This window comes from Temnothorax nylanderi, unplaced genomic scaffold (assembly GCF_030848795.1).
Source record: "Temnothorax nylanderi isolate EJ_2023f unplaced genomic scaffold, tnyl_v1.0 TNYL_tig1058_pilon, whole genome shotgun sequence".
Lineage (NCBI taxonomy): Eukaryota > Metazoa > Arthropoda > Insecta > Hymenoptera > Formicidae > Temnothorax > Temnothorax nylanderi.
Window position 1 is genome coordinate 33,030 of NW_027250120.1, and position 8,325 is coordinate 41,354.

General features: G+C 40.1%; 1 long non-coding RNA gene across 2 annotated transcripts; it reads right to left on the reverse strand.

The window, feature by feature from the left end:
• Positions 1-829: 829 nt before the first annotated feature.
• On the reverse strand, positions 830-4,434 carry LOC139786513 (uncharacterized). Of its 2 annotated transcripts, none has more exons than XR_011722326.1 (4): positions 3,563-4,434; positions 2,867-3,174; positions 1,908-2,799; positions 830-1,790 (listed from the first exon to the last, which is right to left on the reverse strand). It is a non-coding gene; the product is annotated as an uncharacterized lncRNA (long non-coding RNA). The 2 variants fall into 2 exon arrangements; XR_011722325.1 differs by having other exon boundaries at positions 2,874-3,174; positions 3,563-4,433.
• Positions 4,435-8,325: the final 3,891 nt, after the last annotated feature.

Genomic DNA, 8,325 nt, shown 5'->3' on the forward strand with positions numbered 1-8,325 from the left:
GATAAAAAAGGTCGTAGATATTTTTGGAGAATTTTTAAAAAGAAATTATGATAAAAAATATAATATTCGTAGGAGAGAGAAAAACATGTATGTGAAAGACATTATACCTGTTTGAGAAAACAAATAAGGAGAAAAACATGTGTGTGAAAGAGGTTTATATAATTTTGCTCATTTTTATGGAAAAAAATGACCTAATCTCAAAAAAAAAAAAAAAAAACGAAAAGAATGATATTTTGACATACTAAGTGACTTATCAACGTAAAGGATAAACCATTGAACCAATTTTTTTAAAATATAAAGGAAGAAGTTCTGACTGACTGATTCATCAACGCCATGTCAAAGATACTATGTCTGTAAGAAACACCATATCTGTAAGAGACACCATGTTTGTAAGAGACACCATGTCTGTGAGAGACACGAAGTTTATTTGAGTCATAATGTATTTAAAGTAATTAAATACGGGAACAAAGCACGAATTTCTTTACAGTGGAATAGGCCTACTGGGGAAACCACTAAAAAAAAAAACGCATTTACAATAGTACCTCAAGTGTGATGCGGAAATCTATTGGCGTTAAATGTAAATATACGCTATCACCTATTTGCGTGTCTTATTACATATGTCCTCCAGGGCGTGTTCTCCGGGGCGAAGCCCGGGTAACCAGCTAGTAAGTAATGTATCACAATTCATGTATTGTAAATAAAAGTTATTTTCGCTTATAACAATATATAACGTCTAGCAATATTATTTAATAAGGGAATGCATTGCCATAGTTTTGCTATTATATGTTTTTGATAAATATTATCGATTGCAAGAAATACGTACTCTATATATAATAAAGCGTTTTTTATTTGTAACATTAAATTATGGCAATTTTTAATATTATTACATGTAATGTTCTGCATTTTCTTCATATAAAATTCTAAAAAATTAGTTGACGTATTTTTAACATATGGAAGATATTTTCTTATAATAATTTTCATTGCACAAAAATATTGAAATGTTTTATCGTTAACAAAAAATAGTGTTTTTTTCACGGAAGCGTCTTAATTGCACAAATTTAGTATAATTTTGTTTGGGATTACAATTTTTGAATCCAATTGAATTTAAACACTCTCGGCATGTTTTACTACATTTAATAATACTAGATATTAAGTAACCAGCTATGTTAAATAAAATATTTAATTCTATATTATTTAAAGTAATATTAGCGTTTGCATTCACAAAATGTGATGTATTCAATGAAGTTTGTGCACATTTTTTTATCTCTTTTGCTTTTTTCGGTTGATTTAAAATATCACCAATTAATTGCCCATCATCTGTCTCATAATTAGATGTACGAGTTGATTTTAAGTACTGCGATATTGCAGTAAGTTTCAAGTTCTGTTTAAATTACAAGGAATTAGAAACAGGGTTCTTTGTTCTTATACAAGAAAACAAATTCTCAAGGCAATCTTGCGTAAAACGACCAGTTAAAACAAAATTATTTTCGTTCGTCAATTAAATACTGTGCCAATTTCTGAATTTTTTTATCAGCCTCTTCCACAACTTTTTCAACATCAACTGTGTTTAATGGCACGGGTATAACTGCTTGTGAAATGGGTGTTGACACTATCGAGATTGAATTTTCTGTTTCTTCATTATGGATGTTTTTTGTCAATTCGGTAAATGATTCAGCAATATTAATAGTTGATTCTATTTCTTCTATATCCTTTGCTAACACATTGTCTGAGAAGTCTTCATAATTTGTTTTGTCTTCTAATTTGTTTGCTGTTTCAGTATTGACGTCGATCTGTAATAGATGTATAACACTATATTATTATTAATTATAAATATATTGGCATGTAAATTCTTAAAAGCAGATATACACATGTAATTTTATTGCAATAAAACTGCAGTAAAAACTTACATTTGAACCTATTTCAGCAACGTTTGTACTTTTATCTGGCAAACACATCGTTGGAATTGCGCAATTTTTCAATTTCTGTTTTCCGTCAACCCGTGGGCGTTCCCACATTTCGGGTGCAAAATGTACCTGTTGCATATAAGTAATATTAATCGCGATTGTAAATGTTGCAAATATAAAGATACATAAAGCTTACCTGGCATAGTTTACGAGATATTTAATATTTTATGTCAAAATGTACCGAAATATAAAGTCTAAAATACCTCGTAAACTATTTATTTTTTAATAATTCATAAGGGGAATCATTGTATAAGTTATATTTGGTGGTGTTTGAGATTGCGCTACTCTTGCTGGAATCGCGTTTGATTGCATGTCGGAGTTCGCTCGCCTTCAGCAATATTTAAAGAAATCGCTATGTAGAAGTCGCATTATTGGCAAATTATGGCATGGATTTTCTCTCAGTCGCATTCTGGAATATTCGCTGACATTCGCTCGGCAATAACAAAGTCACGCTACCGCGCCAACAAGGGAGAAAGTTTATGCCATAAACACCGCTGCCGAAAACAAGCAACGAGCACTTCTAGTCGTCACGTGAAAACGGTGACGTCAACGCGATGACGTAGGCCGCCGAGGGCCAATCACCCGCCCGAAATCATCGGTGATCTGCCTGGAGGGAGCATCACCGCGGAGGTGATAAAAGACCGCCGCTGCGCCGCGGAACCGATTTCGCTCGCAGATCACCGCCTAGTATCTAATACGACCGCACACCGCTTTATACCGCTTTTCGCTTTGCAATCCGCATTTGCTTTTGCATCCGCAATTCGCTTCAGCACTCGCTACATCTCGCCGCCTTGCCGTGCTAAATTCTGTGCGCGCTCACGGCTTCCTTTCTTTGCTGTAAAGAAACGAACTTTGTACATATTGACTCTGTAAATATAGACTTTATTTCATATTTTTCGTACTTGCTACCTGTTTTCTTGTGGTCGTCTCGTTACCTCGCGCTACACCGCGCTACCGCGTGCTCTCAAACAGGTGGTCTTTGGTGGAATCCAATATCGACAATGATCGTGTTGTCTACAACACATATCTTCTTGCCGATTGGAGCCCAAATCATGATATCCAGTGGACCGGTTTCCTGGTCCGCACCATTTTGTGTCTGGATAAAACTTGTTATACAGCAGATCATATGCCTTAACGACAAACTCGACTAAAAAACGTCGTTTTCTTATCATATAATCATTCATGATCTGATGGTTCTCCACCCGCTTATCTGTAATTGAACAGTTTACATTATAAGGTCACATGAAGATTATCGAAATTTTCTTAAATTAAATTGTATACTTTTTTTACGTAATATGATTCTTCTAATTATTCTACATATAAAAGTATTAAGGTAGAATCATCAAAAAATGAATAGTTTACGAGATATTTAATATTTTATGTCAAAACTAGCTGACCCGGCAAACTTCGTACCGCCTAACAGTCAATGAATGTAGTGATACCTTTTAGCTAAACACAAATTTTTTTAAATGTTAGCATGCCTTATTTATTTTAGAGACAAATACAGAAACCTAACAAACAACATTTGAGCAAATTTTTTTGTCTTAAATCTTATCTTTTAAAGAAAATGAACATTTACTCTCTTCAACACAAATTACCTTGAATGTCGGATTAAATCCATGTTCTACGATAATGTCTGCCCCAAATGAAGTCATTTGAAAACAGCCATTGTATTTTTGAGTGTTCGCTAAAAAATGTCGTGATTCTGGTGTTTCGCCACGAAGCAATGAATGCAATGGCTCAGGTGGCGGAGTCAATAATGGCAATTTCACTTTGCCATTAAGGCAACACAATCCAGGCGTTTCTCCAGCAAACTTCAATGCGCCACAATGCCCACAAACAACGTCCATTGGACCAATGCGAACGAAAGGATGCGAGCTGTAATCAATTGTGCAATCGTATAGAAACGCTGCTCGATTCAAATCAACACTTGAAGCATTTCTTCTTGCGCGTCGAAGATTATCTCGTTGTTGATCTGTGCGATAAGCCTCGACGATTTCTCATTGCCAACCGAGCCGTTTCACGGGCTGCCTCTCTTTGCTCTTGTGTTTTAGAAGCACGAAGTCGGGCCATACTAACGCGGCGCTCTTCTCGTGCGATTTCTCGTTCTTCTTCAGTGGATTGATTCGCAATGTTACGAAGCCTAATTGCATTACGGCTTTGTTGGGAAAGATTAGATCTTCTGGGTCGCGGCATTTTTAATAATAATACTCGCACAATAAGATTTATTAATAACACTCGCACAAAACAAACAAATCGACCGGTAACCTTTCGCGATTTACAGCTTATATACTGACAGGCAGCGGCAATGGAATGTTCCGAGAATTTCTCATACATTCTGTGTTTATATACTCTCTCTAGACATCTCATACATCTCTATATTTTTGTTTACATTTCGATTCGAGTATTTTTTCTATGTATTTGGATATCTTTCTAGATTAATTTTTATTTTTTTTTACGTGAATCTTTCCGTATTTTAATAGCTAAGACACGCAAATAGTCTCTCTCTCTCTCTCTCCCCCCTCTCCCTCCCCTCTCTCTCTCTCTCTCTCTCTCTCCTCTCTCCGTCTCTCTCTCTCCTCTCTCTCTCTCTCTCTCTCTCCTCTCTCTTCTCTCTCTCTCCTCTCCTCTCATCTCTCTCTCCCCCTCTCTCCTCTCTCTCTCCTCCTCCTCTTCTCTCTCCTCTCTCTTCTCTCTCTCTCTTCCCACTCTCTCTTCTCCCTCTCTCTCTCTCCTCTTCTCTCTCTCTCCCCCTCTTCTCTCTCTCTCCTCTCTCTCTCTCTCCTCCATCTCTCTCCTCTCTCCTCCTCTCTCTCTCTCTCTCTCTCCCTCTCTCTCTCTCTCTCTCTCTCTCTCTCTGTGGAGTATCATACTGTGCTTATTCTTTGTGCTCTTGCTTTGAACGATCCTCTTTTCTGCTGTAAGTTGCCTTCGGGCCATTTTGTTTGCAGATTCTGGCATGTTTTTGGTTGCTTATCAAGCACAATTGCTATCTCTTGGGTGATTGCTGTCTGTCAATGCGCATTTTAGTGGAGAATATTTTTGCCTGCTATAACCTAGCTCTTGGCTGTTTCTGTTGAGAATTGGCTATCGCGGCTACGCATGCGTTAAAGGTTTCTCCATCTCGACGCTATCTTCTGGACACGTGCTATCTGGTGACTATTGACTGCCATATGTGACTCGGTGCAGGTGGTCTGTGTGTAGTGACCTTTACTATCGCTGCTGCGGGCGCGTTATCGCTGCGTATTCCTTCTGCTGTATTGCCTGCATGTGTGGTGGGGATGCAACGCTCGTGCGCTAAATGTAAGAAAACGATTGCGACTACCCTGATTGAATGTGAGTGCAGGAGAATATTTCATCCGGGCTGTGTTAAGCCGTATTCGGTCACCAAGTACGCCGACACTTGTTGCAAGTCATTGTCTGTTTCTCTCAATTTACCTCTCACACCTGAGGTAGAAAGTTCTGTATCAACAGTTAATTTTGACACTATGACTGCTCCTGTAAGCGTCGGCGCTCAGTCGCGGTCTCTGTCTCAGTCTCAATGTGATAATACGACTAATGACCTTTTGCTTCGTTTGACCGAACAACTGAGTGAATCAAATGCAAGACTGACTGAGAAACTGAGTGAGTCTAATGCGAAATTTTCGGCTTTTGTTGAGGAACAGCGGGCGAACGAATGTAGAACTTAAAGATAAACTCGATAAGTTAAACAGTATTGCGAGCAATGTCGAGCGAAACAGCCTGCGTATTGTTGAGTTTAGAGCAGCGGTGTGAGGCTCTTTCGGATGAGATTCGAGGGCTTAGGAGCGATCGTGCTGATTCTTGTTCTGTCGCGCGCGAGACCGGGAATGAGTTGATTGTTTCGGGGTGTGCCTGCCACGATATCTGTCACCCCTTCTGAGTGTGTTCGCAATGTGTTTGCGGCATTGGAAATCCCGGAATTGTCGTACCACATTCTTAACGTTAGGACTGTTGCTCGTAAGTCTGCGCCTGCGAGGGCTTCTGACCGCCCCTTACCTACTTCAGATACTAACTCTTACATCGTCACATTAGCCTCGTCTGCGGTGTCGTGAGATTGTAATATCTAAAAAAAACGAGCTCGGCGTGTGCTTATGCAGAAGGAGGTCTGTGATAATGGTTCGGATCGGAGTGTGCACGTGAACGAGCTGCTCCCCAAAGACACTTACGAACTGTTGCAGCAGACGAAGCGTGTCGCTAAAGACAAATTCTTATGCGTATGTTTGGGTGAGGGGGGGTCGTGTACATGTCAGGCACTCGGATGGTCAGCCTGTTATTAAGATTGACTCGGCGTCTGATCTTGACAAGTTAGTTTGACGTGCTCGTTCCGATTGCTCGTTGCCATCCGTCGCTCATCGTGGCTGTGTTTCGAGGTCTACTCAGTTTTGCGTGGCTCAATTTAACGCCAATTCCCTGCGGGGACATATTGATTATATTAGACTGCATTTTGCCACTCGTTCTTATCATTTAATTTCTGTCTCTGAAACATGGCTCAATGTGAATGTCTCTGATGCGACTGTGGCCTTGGACAATTACTTCTTGGTTCGTCATGATAGAGAGGGATGGATGGGCGGTGGAGTGGCGTGTTACGTGCATAGGTCGCTTCAAGTTAAGATCTTGGCCACCTCTAATTACGTCTGTGATAATTCACCTGAATATCTCCTTATCGAGGTACGTCTACCAGATGGTGAATCGGTGCTATTTGCGTCTATTTACAGAAGGCCTAAGGGTCTACTTTTGCATGACTTTGTCGAGTCTCTAAACCGATTCTCTCATCTCTACAAAAACATTATTATTGGTGGTGACTTGAATTGCAATTTATCATCGACTAACTTCGAGGCGGATTATTTGCGTGAACTAATGTCTAGTTTATCGTTGCATATTGTTAACTCTGAGCCTACCCATCACACTGCAATTTCTGATTCTTGGCTTGACGTGCTTGTAGTGGATGATATGGACAAAATTATATCATTCACTAAATCTCAGAGTCCTTTCATTGCCGGTCATGATCTTTTGGAATTGTCTACGTCACTCAGCTCTAAACTTAGACCGGTGTGCTCTATTTCTCGGCGTAACTACAGGGGAATTGTTGACTCTGAGTTCTGTGATTACCTTGTATCCATTGCTGGCGCCGTACGGTCTGAAATTGATGGTGTGTCAGAAGACACTAATGTGGACGGATTGTGTGGAGTGCTGTCTGGTGCCTTGTTGGGGCACTTGACATCTTTGCCCCTATTCGTAACTTTGTAATCAGGAAGCCTCCTGTGCAGTGGCTAACTCCTGAATTGATTGCTCGTCTACATACTCGTGATCAGCTGTATAAGCGTGCTAAACGGGCCAATAGTCTCTTAGGTTATGCTTCCTACAGACTCTTCCGAAATCAACTCAATGCGGATATAAGGCGAGCTAAGAATGAATTTTACTATAAGTCTCTCATCGGTATTATTGACCCTGCCAAATTATGGAGACAACTTGCTCGGCTGGGGCTTGCAAATTGTCTCTCACTTCTCCGTTACATTTCTTTTCGTCTGACCAGCTGAACTTATATTATGCGTCTGTTTCCAATGCTCAGCCTATATGCCTTCACTCTGACCTTATCTCGGCCATTGCTTCGATCACCTGTCCTTCTGATCGTCCCGAATTCGTTTTCTCTTCCATCTCACCTCGGTCAGTCTTTGAGCTTATGTCTGGGAGACCTCTTCACTCTTATGCTTCTGGCTCAGACGGCATTCCACTATATGTTTTGCGTATTGCATGGCCTATTATTTCGCCATTACTGGTGTCCTTATTTAATCGATCGTTAGACACTTCCTCGTTCCCGTCAGAGTGGAAGAAGGCATATATTCGCCCGCTTTCAAAGATTCGAGCACCACTATCGCCGTCAGATACCAGACCTATTGCGAATTTACCTGAACTGTCTAAACTACTGGAACGAATTGTCGCTTCACAGATATTAGACTACCTAAACAAATACGACATTCTGAATCCCAGACAGTCTGCGTACCGCTCAGGGTATAACACTCAATCTGCGCTTCTGCGGGTTTGCAACGATATCAAGCAGGGGATTGATGAGGGACTTATCACAATAATGATACTTTTTGATTTTAGCAAGGCATTCGATACAGTCTCCCATCTGCTACTACTTATTAAGCTCAAACAGATAGGCTTCTCTGACGCTGTCTTAAACTGGATTTTCTCCTACCTAACAGGTCGTTCTCAAGCAGTTATTGATGACGAGGGCAATCTTTCTGACTGGATATTTACTTCGTCTGGAGTCCCTCAAGGTTCCGTGCTTGGCCCTCTGTTGTTTTCTTTATATATTATGACATTTATAAGATTTTAC